The sequence below is a fragment of the Budorcas taxicolor genome, chromosome 20 (assembly GCF_023091745.1).
Source record: "Budorcas taxicolor isolate Tak-1 chromosome 20, Takin1.1, whole genome shotgun sequence".
Classification (NCBI taxonomy): domain Eukaryota; kingdom Metazoa; phylum Chordata; class Mammalia; order Artiodactyla; family Bovidae; genus Budorcas; species Budorcas taxicolor.
In genome coordinates, this window is record NC_068929.1 from 7,100,535 (window position 1) to 7,116,127 (window position 15,593).

The following is a 15,593-nucleotide window of genomic DNA, read 5'->3' on the forward strand; positions in this document are numbered from 1 at the left end:
TTGTTGTATCTATTTTTTTCACTATTACAAATATAACTGCTATGAATATTCTTATAGAGGTTTTGTGTGGACATATTTTCATTTCCTGGAATAAATGTACATAATACAATCACTGAGTTATTTGGTAAGTGAATGTTGAGTTTTTTAAAAGATACTGCTAAACTATTTTCCAGAATGACTAGACTATTTTACATTTCTACCAGCGATGTTATGAGAGCTCTAGCTTCTCTAAGACATCACCAGCATTTGATATCATCCTCATTTGAAATTCTACCTGTTGTAATAAGTATGCAGTGATATCTTGTAGGGTTTTCCTGGTGGCTCAGATAGTAAAGAATCTGCCTGCAGTGCAGGAGACCCAGTCAATCCCTGGGTCGGGAAGAGTCCCTGGAGAAGGGAATGGCCACCCACTTCAGTATTCTTGCCTGGGGAAATCCATGAAGAGAGGAGACTGGCAGGCTACAGTCCATAGGGTCGCAAAGAATCAGACATTTTAATTTCTATTTCCCTGATGGCTCATGATGGAGACATCTTTTCATGGGTTTATTTGCCATCCATATGTCTTCTTTGATGAAATGTCCCTTTATGTCTTTTGACTATTTTCTTATCAGATTATTTGTGACTGTTGAATTTTGGGTATATATATATGTATGTACACACACACATATCTGGTATCTATTAGGTATATTAGAATATATCTATTCTAGATATAAGTCCTTTGTCAGATATGTGGTTTGCAAATATTTTCTCCTAGTCTGTAATTTATCATCCTTCGTGGCAGATCAAAAGTTTTTCATTTTGATGAGGTCTAATTGATTGACTTTTTTTTCTTTTATACTGCAAGCTTTTGGTGTCATGTGTAAGAACTCTTAAACAAACCCCTGGTCCCAAAGATTATTTATGCTGTTTCTTTTAAAAAACATTCCTGTGTTAGAATAATGTTCTTCTAGAAGATGTATTTACCCAAATCCCCAGAACCTGTGCATACATCACCTTACGTGGCAAAGAGAACTTTGTTGATGTGATGAAGTTAAAAGTCTTTAGGGGGAGATTACCCAATTATCCAGGTGGGCCCATTTTAATCACAGGGGTCCTTACATGGGAAAGAGTGAGCCAGGCAAGTTGGAGGGAAGCAGTGGCTGGAGAGATGATACTTCTGGCTAGAAGGGTGGTCTCTCTAAGCTGGAAGGAGCAAGGCCACAGACTTAGAGGCTCCAGAAAGAATGTAGCGTGCCGAACTCGTGCTGTTTTAAGCCATGAAGCCTGTGATAATTTGTTACAGCAGCAAGAGGAAGCTAACGCACACTCTCTGATAAATATCCTCATACATAAATTTTGCATACCTTCCCAACTGTTTCCTTAGGATCATATCCTAGAATGCAGATTGGTGAGTCAAAGGGCATGTACTCATGCATGTGTGTGCTAAGTTGCTTTAGTCGTGTCTGACTCTGTGAGGCCCCATGGACTGTAGCCTGCCAGGCTCCTCTGTCCATGGGATTCTCCAGGTAAGAATGCTGGAGTAGGTTGCCATGCCCTCCTCCAGGGGATCTTCCCCGCCCAGGGATCAAACTCGTGTCTCGTGTACGTCCTGCAGTGGCAGGCAGGTTCTTTGCCTTTAGCACCCCATTCACACTTCATCACTAGCTTTTAACTAATTACCCATATTCATCATTAGCTTTTAAGGATTCCCGTTTTCTTGCTTCAGTAAATACTGGCTGTTACTAATATAAAACACATATTTGGAATTGCCTTGATTCTCGTGTGTGTGTGTGTGTGTGTATGTGTGTGTGTGTATGTGTGTGTGTGTGTGTAGGTGGTAAAGGAAAGAGGAGTAAGAAGGGGTAAATGTTTCTTCCCTAATCATCCAAACTTGTCCAGTCCAACACGGTAGCCACTAGCCAAGTGTGGTTCTTAAGCATTCAAAACATGGCTGCTTTCATTGAGATATGCTGTACGTATAAAATACACACTGGATTTTAAAGTCTCTGGTACCAAGAAGAGAAAGAAAGATTCTTCAAAGATCTAGATGTAATGGATTTTGTAGACTCATTGCTTTTTCCTTCAGCTACTAACATTTGTTGAATTTGAAGACATTATGGGGTCTCCATCATGAAGCCTTTTAATTACAAGTAACTAAAAAAATTGTCATTAATATTTATGGTACAAAAAGGAATTGTTTAATACCTAAACAAAGAAGAACCAGAGCGAGTTCAGAAAGACTGACTCAAAGAATGGTCATCAACACCAGGGTTCCTCTCTGTAAAAGTCAAGTGATTCAACAACTACATTATTGATATATTTTATAAAGAGAAAAGATTTCTATATGGTAACATGGAGTCTCACTTATGCCCTATGAAGTTAATGCAGACTAAAATTTCACTAATTAAGATTATACTAGAATTAATGAAAAATATGAATTAAGGGCTAATTTTTAAAAGAGAGAGAGAAAGAAAGAAGAATGGAGGAAGAGAGGCAGGCAGGGCGGTGGAAGGGAGAGAAAGAGGAAGGGAGGAAGGAGAGAAGAGAAAGAAAGTAAAAGAAATCTCAAAAGTGATGTTCTGTAGTGATTACACACTGAAATCATAGTATCTAGATATAAATGAAGTTAAGTGCAATATATTAATAAAATTAGTTTTATTTGGCTCTCTTTACGTTTTTTAAACAAATGTGGCTGCTAGAAAATTTTAAATTACATATGCGGCTTGTGTCTGTGGCTCATCCTGTTTCTACTGGCCAGCATGGATCCCAACCCTCGCAGCCACAGCCCTTTCTGATCAGCGGCGGGTGATGACAGTGGAGTGGGCAGGGCTGGGGGCTCAGGGCTCAGCCCCCACAGGAGGGTCGGCTGGGCCCTGTGGCCCCGGTCTCAACAGCCAGTGCTCAGCCACAGACCCCACAGTGTGGTGGGGAAAACCTGGGGTCAGAGAGAACTTGGTTTGAGTCCCAGCTTCTTCCTTCAGAATCTTATTGTGTAACACTTGGGGCCTTCTCCGCTTCAGTTTCCTCATCCACAACATGGGAAAATAACTCCGTAATGTATGGAGACCCGTCCCTTATTCAACCAGCTTTAGGCTCCCCTACAGTGTGGTTCAGATTGTGAAGAATCCACCTGTAAGGCAGGAGGTGTGGATTTGATCCTTGGGTTGGGAAGATCCCACTCCAGCATTCTTGCCTGGAGAATCCCAGGGACAGAGGAGGCTGGGCTACAGCCCATGGGGTCGAGAAAAGGTGGACATGACTCAGTTACTAACACTTTCGCTTTCATTGTGTGCCAAGCACTGTTCTAGGCTCTGGCAATACAGCAGCGCACAACCCAGAAGGAGCCCAGCATGGTGTGCTGACACTTAGGGAGTCCTCTTTCCTGCCTCTCTACTGCTAAAAACAATGCTTTGATGGAACAGGACATCCTGCTCACCACTTCTTATGAGCTCATTGGTTCCCTGAATTGGAGTAACAGCCCTTGGCATGGACGTGAAGTATCTTAGCCATCACTTTGTAACTTTGAGAAATTCCTTGCTTGATGAATGATAAAGTGTGGTATATATACACAATGCAATATTACTCAATCATAAAAAGAATGAAATAACGTCACTTGCAACAATATGAGTAGACCTAGATATTATTATAATAATAATATAAATATTATTATGTTTCTGACTTAAGCCAAGTAAGTCAGAGACTGACAAATATCATCTGATATCACTTAGATGTGGAATCTAAAATATAACATAAATGAACAGATCTATAAAACAGAAACAGACTCAGCAGACATGGAGAATAGATAAGGGAGGTGGGGTGGGGGAGGGAAGGATTGGGAGTTTGGGGTTAGGGGATGAAAACTATTATATAGAAGATGGATAAACAATAAGATCCTGCTGTGTGGATGGGGAACGATAGTCAATATCCTGTGATAAACCATAATGGAAAAGAATATGAAAAAGAATATGTATATGTATAACTGAATCACTTTGCTGTACAGCAGAAATTAACACAATATTGTAAATAAACTATGTCAATAAAATTTTAAAAAATAAATTTCCTGCACTGTTCCTCATTTCCCCATCTATAAAAATGGGGATAATTACATTACTTTCCTCGCAGAGTTGCTGGGAGCATGAAAGAGGCAATATATAGGAGAGCACCACTTCTGGACCTCTGTAGATGTTCAAAGTAGTGGCTGCTAGTAGTAGGAAAAGGACTCACGTTATTATTTTCTTTGCCTTAGAATTCCAAGGATTTCAGGGCACTCCTAAGAGAAATGATCCAGAAACGAAAAGAAACATTTGGAAAGATTGCTCTTGATAAGTCCTTGGGCCTTTATCCAGGTGACAAATACTAAAATGTTCCTGGACATTTTGTAGTTTGTGTCAAGAAGAGCTGCCTAATCTTGGTCACTCTAAGAAGCTCAGCTTTTTTCTCTGGCTGAAAAGTGTTCCCGCTGCTGGCTACCAACCCCGGCTTCATCCCCCTGTTTCTGATGCTGTTGATGCCCCTCCCTAGTCCCCAGGGCCCACCTCCACTGCAAACACCTGCAGTCTTCTGCCTGAGGGCTTTGTCCCAATCTATGGACTTCAAGAGATGGGAACACCAGACCACCTGACCTGCCTCTTGAGAAACCTGTATGCAGGTCAGGAAGCAACAGTTAGAACTGGACATGGAACAACAAACTGGTTCCAAATAGGAAAAGGAGTATGTCAAGGCTGTATGTTGTCACCCTGCTTATTTAACTTCTATGCAGAGTACATCATGAGAAACGCTGGGCTGGAAGAAGCATAAGCTGGAATCAAGATTGCTGGGAGAAACATCAATAACCTCAGATATGCAGATGACACCACCCTTATGGCAGAAAGTGTAGAGGAACAAAAAAGCCTCTTGATGAGAGTGAAAGAGGAGAGTGAAAACGTTGGCTTAAAGCTCAACATTCAGAAAATGAAGATCATGGCATCCGGTCCCATCACTTCATGGGAAATAGATGGGGAAACAGTGTCAGACTTTATTTTTTTGGGCTCCAAAATCACTGCAGATGGTGACTGCAGCCATGAAATTAAAAGACGCTTACTCCTTGGAAGAAAAGTTATGACCAACCTAGACAGCATATTCAAAAGCAGAGACATTACTTTGCCAACAAAGGTCCGTCTAGTCAAGGCTATGGTTTTTCCAGTGGTCATGTATGGATGTGAGAGTTGGACTGTGAAGAAAGCTGAGTGAGGAAGAACTGATGCTTTTGAACTGTGGTGTTGGAGAAGACTCTTGAGAGTCCCTTGGACCGCAAGGAGATCCAACCAGTCCATTCTGAAGGAGATCAGCCCTGGGATTTCTTTGGAAGGAATGATGCTAAAGCTGAAACTCGAGTACTTCGGCCACTTCATGCGAAGAGTTGACTCACTGGAAAAGACTCTGATGCTGGGAGGGATTGGGGCAGGAGGAGAAGGGGACGACAGAGGATGAGGTGGCTGGATGGCATCACTGACTCGACGGACGTGAGTTTGAGTGAACTCTGGGAGATGGTGATGGACAAGGGAGGCCTGGCGTGCTGCGGTTCATGGGGTCGCAAAGAGTCGGACACGACTGAGCGACTGAACTGAACTGAACTGATGGACTTCCCTCGGGGCTCAGATGGTAAAGCATCTGTCTACAATGCGGGAGACCCGGGTTCAATCCCTAGGTTGGGAAGATCCCCTGGAGAAGGAAATGGCAATCCACTCCAGTACTATTGCCTGGAAAATCCCACGGACGGAGGAGCCTGGTAGGCTACAGTCCATGGGGTCGCGAAGAGTCGGACACGACTGAGTGACTTCAATTACTCACTCACTCACAGGGACTTGCCAGGTTGGTGCTCAGGGCCAGCCAGAGTGCTTAGTTCCTGGCGCTGGAGGTAGCCCTGAGCCAGTGGGAAAGCGGATGCTGATGCGAGAATAGCTTCCTCAGTCAGGCTGCCCGCAGACACATTCTACATTGTCCTGCAGGCTTCCCAGTGGATTAAGGTCCAGGTCCTCGCAGTGGCCACTGGCCTAATAAAGCACCTGCGTTGGCCATCTTCCATCTGTGCGCCACTTCCTCATCCTTCTGCTGACGTTTCCTTAGCAGTTCAAATTCTGCTTCTAGAAGAACCCAACAGAGATACCCTTCTTTTCAAGAAGAACCTATTTGGAATCAGTTATTTCCCCTCCTAGCGAGTCCAATCCCTTGAGGATGTTGACAGTCCCGTTTCGTGCTAGCCTCATGGTCCTTGATGATAATCGGTTCAGACTGGTCAGACAATGGAGCTCTGGACAGCTCTACGTGAGGGCAGGCTTGCTGCTAGCCATAGTTTCCTCCCTCCGAAACACTGAGCTGCAGGAGAGGACCAGTCCTCTGATGGTTGTTTCTATGTCAGGGACTGCTGCTGCTGTCTTGCTTTCACTCTGGGAATGAAGAATGGAGCTGTCAGTACAGACAGCAAAGCAGAGTCTTTGGAAGAATGTGTGCTTCTGATGACAACATCGAAGCATTGACTCAACCCACCTGAAAACCACTGAGCCTCTGAAATTCCTCTTACATGAGGTCATGAATTTTAAGGAAATTTAAAGCCACTCTTCAATTTGGGTTGGGGATTTTGTTATTTGTATCCCTAATGAAAGTATTCAAACTACTCAGTTAATCTTAATACAATTCAGAAAGTCAGCAATTAGTATTGACATCCCTACTTTGTAGATGAGCAAACAAAAGCATGCAGATTGGATGCAGATGAGAGCCTTCTCCATATGTGGGAGGTCTTCTTGTATGTCCATACAAGGACTACATGCTTGAGAAATAGCAGGTGTTACAAATGGGAGGTCAAGTTCATGGGTTCTGTGTCAATTCCCTTTGGAAAGGGGAAGATCCTTTCACAAAGTAACAGTCCATTTCCTACTTTAAGAAATAAAATCATTAGTGAAGGCACAGCCCAGCTATCCTCCTCATTGCATACTTGAGGAACCTGAGGCTCAGAGAGGGCCTAGTCTCAAGGTCTGAGGGCCAGACCTTGAGACTCGCTCAAGGTCTCATAGTTAGGCAGGTGAAACTTCAACCTTTGGTTTATCCCAGGCCTTTTTCCACTAATCCAGGCTGCTCCTGCAGAGTCAGTCTGCTTTAGGCTGGAATGAGGGAATATTGTAAGAGTGCTTTACAGACAGGAATGATGCTCATCCCTCAGTTTGCCTGCCATTGTCCTCCCCTCGCTCAACCTCCATCCCACCCAACCCAGACTTAGCCAGTGCTAGTGAGCACATCACAGCCCCTGCTCCCACTCCACACTCTCTCCTTTCAGAGCCAAAATTCCTGAGGCCATGTCCCAGAATGCTAGGTTCCCATGTGTTCCCCACCAATTAAAAAAATCTACTATTTTAGAGACACTTTATTTTTGTTGTTGGTTGTCTATAATGTTTCCTATTGCTTCTTTGGCTCCTTTATTAGTAGGAACAGCAAGAAAGAGGAAAGGAAAAACCATTATTACCATCTGCAAAAAACAGGGCTGTTCCGATGCTTCCACAAGATAAGGCCTAGCGGAGGTCTTTCTCATCAGATCTGTATGGTACTATGCAATTTTTAAAGATAAAACTTGTAAGATGCTGTACTTTGGGTTGGCACCTTTTGATACCATTAGATATGAGCAAGTGACTTGGCTTTCTCTGCTCTGTAGCCTAATTTGGAGAGGGCTTGGCTTCCCAGGTAGAGCTAGTCATAAAGAACCCGCCTGCCCATGCAGGAGACACAAGAGATGCAGGTTCGATCCCTGGGTTGGCAAGATTCCCTGGAGGAAGGCATGACAACCCACTCCAGTATTCTTGCCCAGAGAATCCCATGGACAGAGGAGCCTAGTGAGCTACGGTCCAGAGGGTTGCAAAGCATTGGCCACGACTGAAGTGACTGAGCATGTCTGTGTTCCATGCAGGCAAACCCCCACCAACCCCGATCGATCTTACCAGAACTCTAGTATCACAGTTTTCTCCTAGGAGTCCAGGAGGATGTTCTTCTAGGCAAATGCAGGGAAGGCCCATCATTTCACACGGTCATTCATTTAGGACCATCAATAGTATAGCAGGTCGGAAACTAGTCAGCTCAGCCAACAGTTCCCCTCTCCTGGGGACTACTTCCTGAAGGGCTACTTGATACTGGGATGCCAGCAGGAAGCTTGGGGTCCCTGCCTTTAATGTGCTCATGCTCAGTTGCTAAGTCATGTCTGACTCTTTGCAGTCTCATGGACTGGTGCCCACCAGGCTCCTCTGTCCATGGGATTCTCCAGGCAAGAATACTGGAGTGGGTTGCCATGTCGTCCTCCAGAGGATCCTTCTGACCCAGGGATCGGTCCTGGGTCCCCTGCGACTCCTGCATCGGCAGGCAGATTCTTTACCACTGAGCCACCTGGAAAACCATACCTGATTTTAAACCCAATTCAAATTTAAGAAGCAGATAAATGGCGAAGGGATACGGAATAGACTGAATGTCTGATACCCCTAAAAAATGATAGGCCCATGGTCTGTGAACCTGTGAGTGTGATCTTAATCAGGAAAAAGATCTTTGCAAATGTAGTTAAGTTAATGATCTCAAGAGGAGTGCCACCTGGATTACCCAGATGGCTTTAAATTCAACACCAGGAATCCTTGTAAGAGAAATGCAGAGGGAGATTTGAGACTCATGGAGAAGTGGGCAGAGGGACTGCTTTGGGAAGAACAAACCCCAGCATAGGTGTTTGCTACACTTCTCGAAGGCTTAGCTATTTTGAGGTCAGGACTTTGTTTCCCACACTAGGCCTCAGCACTACATAGCAGAGCCCGCTGTGTGGCTTTGAACACGATGGTTGCCTTCTCTGAACCTGTTTCTTCCACTGTTATAGCAGGATGACCATGGTGCCCACCAGCCAGCGCCCTGATGAGGATTCAGGAGAGAGATGGCATCAGAGTTTGGACAGCTCACAGGCCACTTCAGGACACAGACATTTTTGACTTGTCCCAAACAATTTCTTTTGCAAAAATTTGAATTTGTTACCAACCTTCAAGCACCAGGAGACTCCACACAAAAATCCCATGTGCTCTTGAGAAGTCAAAAAACTGCCAACTGAATGTCACCGTGAAATAATTGGCTGGCGCTGCCTCACAGCTGGCCTGGCAAGGACGCCTCAGTTCCCCGCGTCCTCACCCCTCACTGTTATAACTGTGGGCTCCCTGCTTCATTCATTCCTCTCACCTGAATGGCCTCTGCGGGCAGCTGATTTGTAACCTCAGTGCATGGAGAGCTTCTTATAAACGGTTTGTTAATCTCATTTCTGTTTCGCAAAAGAGAAATCCCAAGCCAGCATTCTCTTTCAGGATCGTGTCTCCGGTAGGGAGAGGGACTGATGAAAACCTCTGTCGGACAGAATTTTTTACTTAATAGAATTTGTTGTAACCAGATCAGCAACCTCCTTTAATCCCAGTCCTCTGACTTGTGGAAATCTCTTTGTTACCCAGAACTAGATACAAATGATGGTACTTGTTAAAACCAGGCATGCTGGTAGAGACAGACCTGCATTTAGGCTTGTTCGTGCCAAGATTTTGATGTTCCAGTCCTTCTCTGGTTTAATAGTTAAGTAAACATTCATTTTGGATTCTGGTTCAAACCAGTTCAAAAGGCACTTTTAGGAAAAAACAACACCTTTCATTTGCATTTTGTCACCAAAACTAGTTGTGATTTTCTTGGACTTTAAGGTTTAGAAAGTGAGTCCAGTTTATGGAATCAGGCTCAAAATTTGGCTCTGCCTCCTTCTAGCTGTGTGACTTCAGGCTGTCATTTAACCTCTCTGAACCTCCATCTCCTCGTCTTTAAGAGGATCAAAGTAATAACACTCCTGTCACAGGGTCGCCATAGGCACGCAAGATGACGTGTGTTAAGCTTGTAGATAGGAGTCACGACAGAGGAGACGATTATTATTATTACAACTGACTATGTGGTTGCCTTTCTTATAGCTTGGGAAATAGAAATACAGCTTGTGAGGATTTTATTGTTCACATATTTCTGCAGAATCCTACCTTGATCTGCAAACCTCGGAAGTAATAATGATGAGCTTGATCGTAATTATAAAGGCCAATCTTTATTGGATATTTCTAGACCAGACAGAATTCTCCTCCTTCTCCCCTTCTTGTCTCTCTCCCCTTCTCTATCAATATCTTTGTCACTTCCAGGTTACTTGTACATCAACTAATGTGATATCTAGAAAGCCTAGAATGAGAAAATATTCTTCAAGCCTACAATTTGCACATCACCTCATATACTTTCTAAACGTGGGTGCCACCTGTCTGGACTCAGATCCAGAGTTGGTACATGGGGAGGGCTGTTGGCATACGGAGGAGCCAGCTCACGAGTCCTCAGCTCTTTCTCACATCGCAAGAGGTTTAGCCTTCCTAGGACCTGGTGCTAAAGTCAGTCACTACAACAACCAAAACTGCCTTCCCCTGTAATTAAATGTCTTCAGAGGAGTTTGCAGAGAAGGCAATGGCACCCCACTCCAGTACTCTTGCCTGGAAAATCCCATGGGCAGGGGAGCCTGGTGGGCTGCAGTCCATGGGGTCTCGGAGTCAGACACGACTGAGCGACTTCCCTTTCACTTTTCACTTTCATGCATTGGAGAAGGAAATGGCAACCCACTCCAGTGTTCTTGCCTGGAGAATCCCAGGGATGGGGGAGCCTGGTGGGCTGCCGTCTATGGGGTTGCACAGAGTCCGACACGACTGAAGCGACTTAGCAGCAGCAGCAGCAGAGGAGCTTGAGAACCACCTGATGGGAATATTCAAGCTCTCCTAGGGATGCAAATTTGGGCCAGGCCCTCTGTGTATCTCTCTGAATTTTCTGACCTTGGGGGGACTAAGAGGGAGGGTATATGGGAAGAGCCTGGCATGACCCTGGCATAGAGCAAGTGCCCGGTGCCTGGGGTGGGGTGGGGGGGGCGAGGCACAGCGCAGTGTAACCTAGCATCAGCAGGCCTGGGCTCCCTGCTTCCTACTGATGGTGTCTCTAAATGACAGGCCACGGTGGGGAGGTGGTTCAAACCCCTCCAGATTTCGCTCACTGTAATTGGAAGTCACTGTGGAACGAAGTCCAGTATTTAATTTGGCCTGTGTTTGACAGATCCTGTGTGCACCGCTAAGAGAGCACACACAGGGCCCGTGATACAGGGGGGATTCTTGGCCTGGACTCAGGGCAGATTGGTGGAGAAAATGTCACATTCAGTTAAGGCTGATTGGCCCTGACAGTTGTCTGGGTGAAGTTTATAAGGTACATCTAATCTGGATGCATCTGGTCATAAAAATGCAAAACAAGCCATTCCCACCCAAGTTCTGACTCCAGATGTGGGTTGATTTTCAGTGATTGACACCATATTTTTTGCAGCTGTCCCACATTTCAAATCTTTTTCTATTTAAAATATATTCATCATAATTATGGAATGCAATAAACAAACTTCAGCCTGATGACAAGCATTAAATATAAGAATGTTTCAGCTTAAAATAAATGCCATGATTTCTCAGCCCAGGATGGAGTGTTCTCTCCAAAGGAGCCCTGACCTTGTCACCATGAACCAGACAGAGTTATTTTCTCTCCGGTATTGACTGATATTTGGAGGCAGGCAGGGGGAGAAAAATCAAAAAAGCTATTTATATCAGATAGAAAAATGTGCATTACCATCAGAAAGTCACCGTTGTAAGACAAAGGGAAAAAAAGCTGGATTCAACATAATCATGTCTGAGGACTCCCCGTTGCGCAGGTTCTCTGCAAGACAGGGTAGAGCAGGGCAGCGGCTACACGCCCTGGGGCCAGGTCCCGGGAGAGAAGCTGAGCTCCCACACTCCACACACACCCTGCTGCCTTGAGCATTGCTGTGTCACTGACCTCTCAGGGCCTCCATTTCCTCATCTAGAAAATGAAAGGCAATCATAGTACTTAATTCATAGTGCAGTTATGAGAATTAAGTGAATTAAGTGTTTAGAATGATGCCTGGCATATAGCAAATACATGGTAATAGGTATCAGCAGACCTCTTCCCCAGCTCTCCTAAGGGAGAAACCCAAGGTCACCTGACTTGCACAAGGTCACAGACAGCACACGGAAAAAAGCTGGGATACAAACCCTGGGAAGTAGGTTTCACGACAAAACGTGCCTACAGAGGTCAGTTTTGTTTGGGTTAGCGTTTTTCTGTCTTCATTGAAAGCTTCCCCAAGTCTTCACTGAGGGCTGTTCTCCCTATTGCTGGCTACTCAGACATTCCAATCACATCCTGTTAAGCCTGGACAAAAGATCACCTTCTGTTTCTGTTCCTGGGGCTCATCTTTTATTTTTAATGCTCTTTAAGTAAGCCTGTAATTGAGATAGTTAAATAAACAAATGCTTAGGTTAATTATAGATGGGTCATCCTACGACAAGCTGTTGGCTCTTTCTAGCCACTTGTGGACTCCAGCCACGTCCAAAGGGTTCTCCCACAAACATCGAGGATAACTTGGTTCCTCGAGAAAAACGGGAACTACTGCACTTTGTGTCAACAATCTGCTCCTCTTTAAAATGAGGCCATAAGTCACAAACCCTCTGAGTTCCCAAAAAAGTGTCTGGAGCTAAATTTGTATCCTGACTCTGATGATTGTTCTCCTATTAAGCTGATGAGAGAATTAGCAGTGCCAGGGCCTTGTGGGGCTGTGCCCACAGCTTGTGCCAAGATGGAAATGGCTCTGTGAGTTTCATTTCTGAGATGTGTGAAAGGTGTGTCCATCACTGGGCCCGTGGGCACATGTTCAGTATCAAAATAACGTGTGCCGCCTCTCCTGGGAGATGGACGCTGGTCCTGGCAGGCTGTCTGTTTCCAGCAGGAGCGAGAACTCTCCACCGGAAAGGGGGTGGCTGTGTCTCACTCCTCCCAGAGCCCTCTGGGTGGCCCCAGTGAAGCCTCTGAGCCTTGCTTTTCCTGCTAGACTCCTGTTTGGGGGAGGTAGTGTGGAACATTGGCAAGAACGGGCCCCTGAGACCCAGGTCCAAATAGAAACATCATGGATTGCAAACTGGGTGAGCTGGGGTAAGCAGCCGAGCTGCCTTACAGACTAGCTCGTGCAATGACTGCATCTGACTTACTTGTAGCGTTGTCTTGAAGATGAGATGAGATAATATGGGACAAGGATTGGCTCGAAGTTGGCACTGAGGTTTGACCTATGGGGTCAAGAAGGTGCTTAACATGGTGCCTGGAACTGGGAAGTTTGCTTTTCCCTCTGTCGTCAGAGTGGCAAATAGGCTGTACCTCCCATCTCGATGTCAATCGATTGGAGATGCCTGCTTGAAGTGCAGTGATTGATTTGTAATGTCTGCCACAGACTAAGAGTAAGGAGTAATAGCTTTCCAGGCTCAAGTATCTCCCTTCTAGAGTGTAAGCTCTGAAGCTAGGAAGTGGGTCTGAAAAATAGTCTCTTAACTTGTACATGCTATTATCACCTCCTCAGACAGGGTTTCCTGTGCCCCTCCATCTCTGGTATTAAATCCTGTGGCAATTATCACCTCCATTTGATGGATGTGGAAACTGAGGTCAAAAATTAAATGCATGATGTGAGCCCCTGATAAAACAAATTAGGTTCTTTAAATTATCTGTACTATCACTCCAGAAGACTTCCACAGCCTACCATCTCCCGCTGAAATCTTGATACACACCAAAGAGACATGGGCCCTCTGCCCTCATGCCAACCAACCAAGGACCTTGGAAAAGTCCCTTAACTTTTAAAGGCTCAGTTTGCATGCATGGGTGTTAAGTCATTTAAGCTGTGTCCAACTTTTTGTGACCCCATGGACTATAGACCGCCAGGCTTCTCTGTTTGTGGGATTCTCCAGGCAAGAATACTGGAGTGGGTTGCCATGCCCTTCTCCAGGGAATCTTCCCAATCCAGGATTAAACTCGTGTCTCTTAAGTCTCCTGCATTGACAGGCAGGTTTTTTACCACTAGTGCCATCTGGGAAGCCCAAGGCTCAGTTTACCTATCTGCAAAATGGACATAGTAACTATCCCTTGGAAGAAAAGTTATGACATACCTAGACAGCATATTAAAAAGCAGAGACTTTACTTTGCTGACAAAGGTCCATATAGTCAAAGCTATGGTTTTTCCAGTAGTCATGTATAGATGTGAGGTGTGTGAAAGTTGCTCAGTCATGTCTGACTTTTTGCCACTCCATGGACTGTAGTCCGTGGAATTCTCCAGGCCAGAATACTGAAGTGGATCAGTTCAGTTCAGCTCAGTTGTTCAGCCATGTCTGACTCTTTGTGACCCCGTGGACTGCAGCATGCCAGGCTTTCCTGTCCTTCATCAACTCCCATAGCTTACTCAAACTCGTGTCCATTGAGTTGGTGATGCCATCCAACCATCTCATCCTCTGTCATCCCCTTCTCCTCCTACCTTCAATCTTTCCCAGCATCAGGGTCTTTTCCAATGAGTCAGTTCTTCACATCAGGTGGCCAAAGTATTGGAGCTTCAGCTTCAGCATCAGTCCTTCCAATGATATTCAGGACTGATTTCCTTGACGATTAACTGGTTGAATAGCCTTTCCCTTCTCCAGGGGATCCTCCCAACCCAGAGATCAAACCCAGGTCTCCCAAATTGCAGGCGGATTCTTTACCAGCTGAGCCACAAGAGAAGCACCAAAGTGAAAGTTGCGCAGCCATGTCCAGCTCTTTGCAACCCCAGGGACTGTACAGTCCATGGAATTCTCCCGGCCAGAATACTGGAGTGCATGGTCTTTCCTTTCTCCAGGGGATCTTCCCAACCCAGGGATTGAACCCAGGTCTCCCTCATTGCAGGCAAATTCTTTACCAGCTGAGCCACAGGGAAGCCCAAGAATGCTGGAGTGGGTAGCCTATCCCTTCTCCAGAGGATCTTCCCGACCCAGGAATCAAACCGGGGTCTCCTGCATTGCAGGTGGATTCTTTACCAACTGATCCACAAAGAAAGCCCCAATGGACATGAGAGTTGGACCATGAAGAAGGCTGAGCACCAAAGAATTGATGCTTTCAGACTGTGGTGTTGGAGAAGACTCTGGAGAGTCCCCTGGACTGCAAGGAGATCCAACCAGTCAGTCCTAAAGGAAATCAACCCTGAACATTCATTGGAAGGACCGATGCTGAAGCTGAAGCTCCAATACTTTGGCCACCTGATGCGAAGATTCAACTCACTGAAAAATACCCTGATGCTGGGAAAGATTGAAGGCAGGAGGAGAAGGGGATGACAGAGGATGAGATGGCTGGATGGCATCACCAGCTCAATGGACACGAGTTTGAGCAAGCTCCGGGAGGTGATGAGGGACAGGGAAGCCTGGTGTGCTGCAGTCCCTGGAGATGCAAAGAGTCAGACATGACTGAGCGGCTGAACAACAACTACCCCATCCTCCCAATATCAAAGGGCCGGGTAAGCATGAGGGAAACAGTATTTGGTAAATAAGGCTTGGGAAATCACTCTTCTTGCCATTATTTGTTAGAGCTGGGAAATGCTTGTTGCAGGGGGTCTTGGCAAACTTCTTTCTGGGGCCAGCAAATGGCCTGCAGACTCCCCCAGAATGCCATGTGGAGTGCTTCCATCCCAGGGG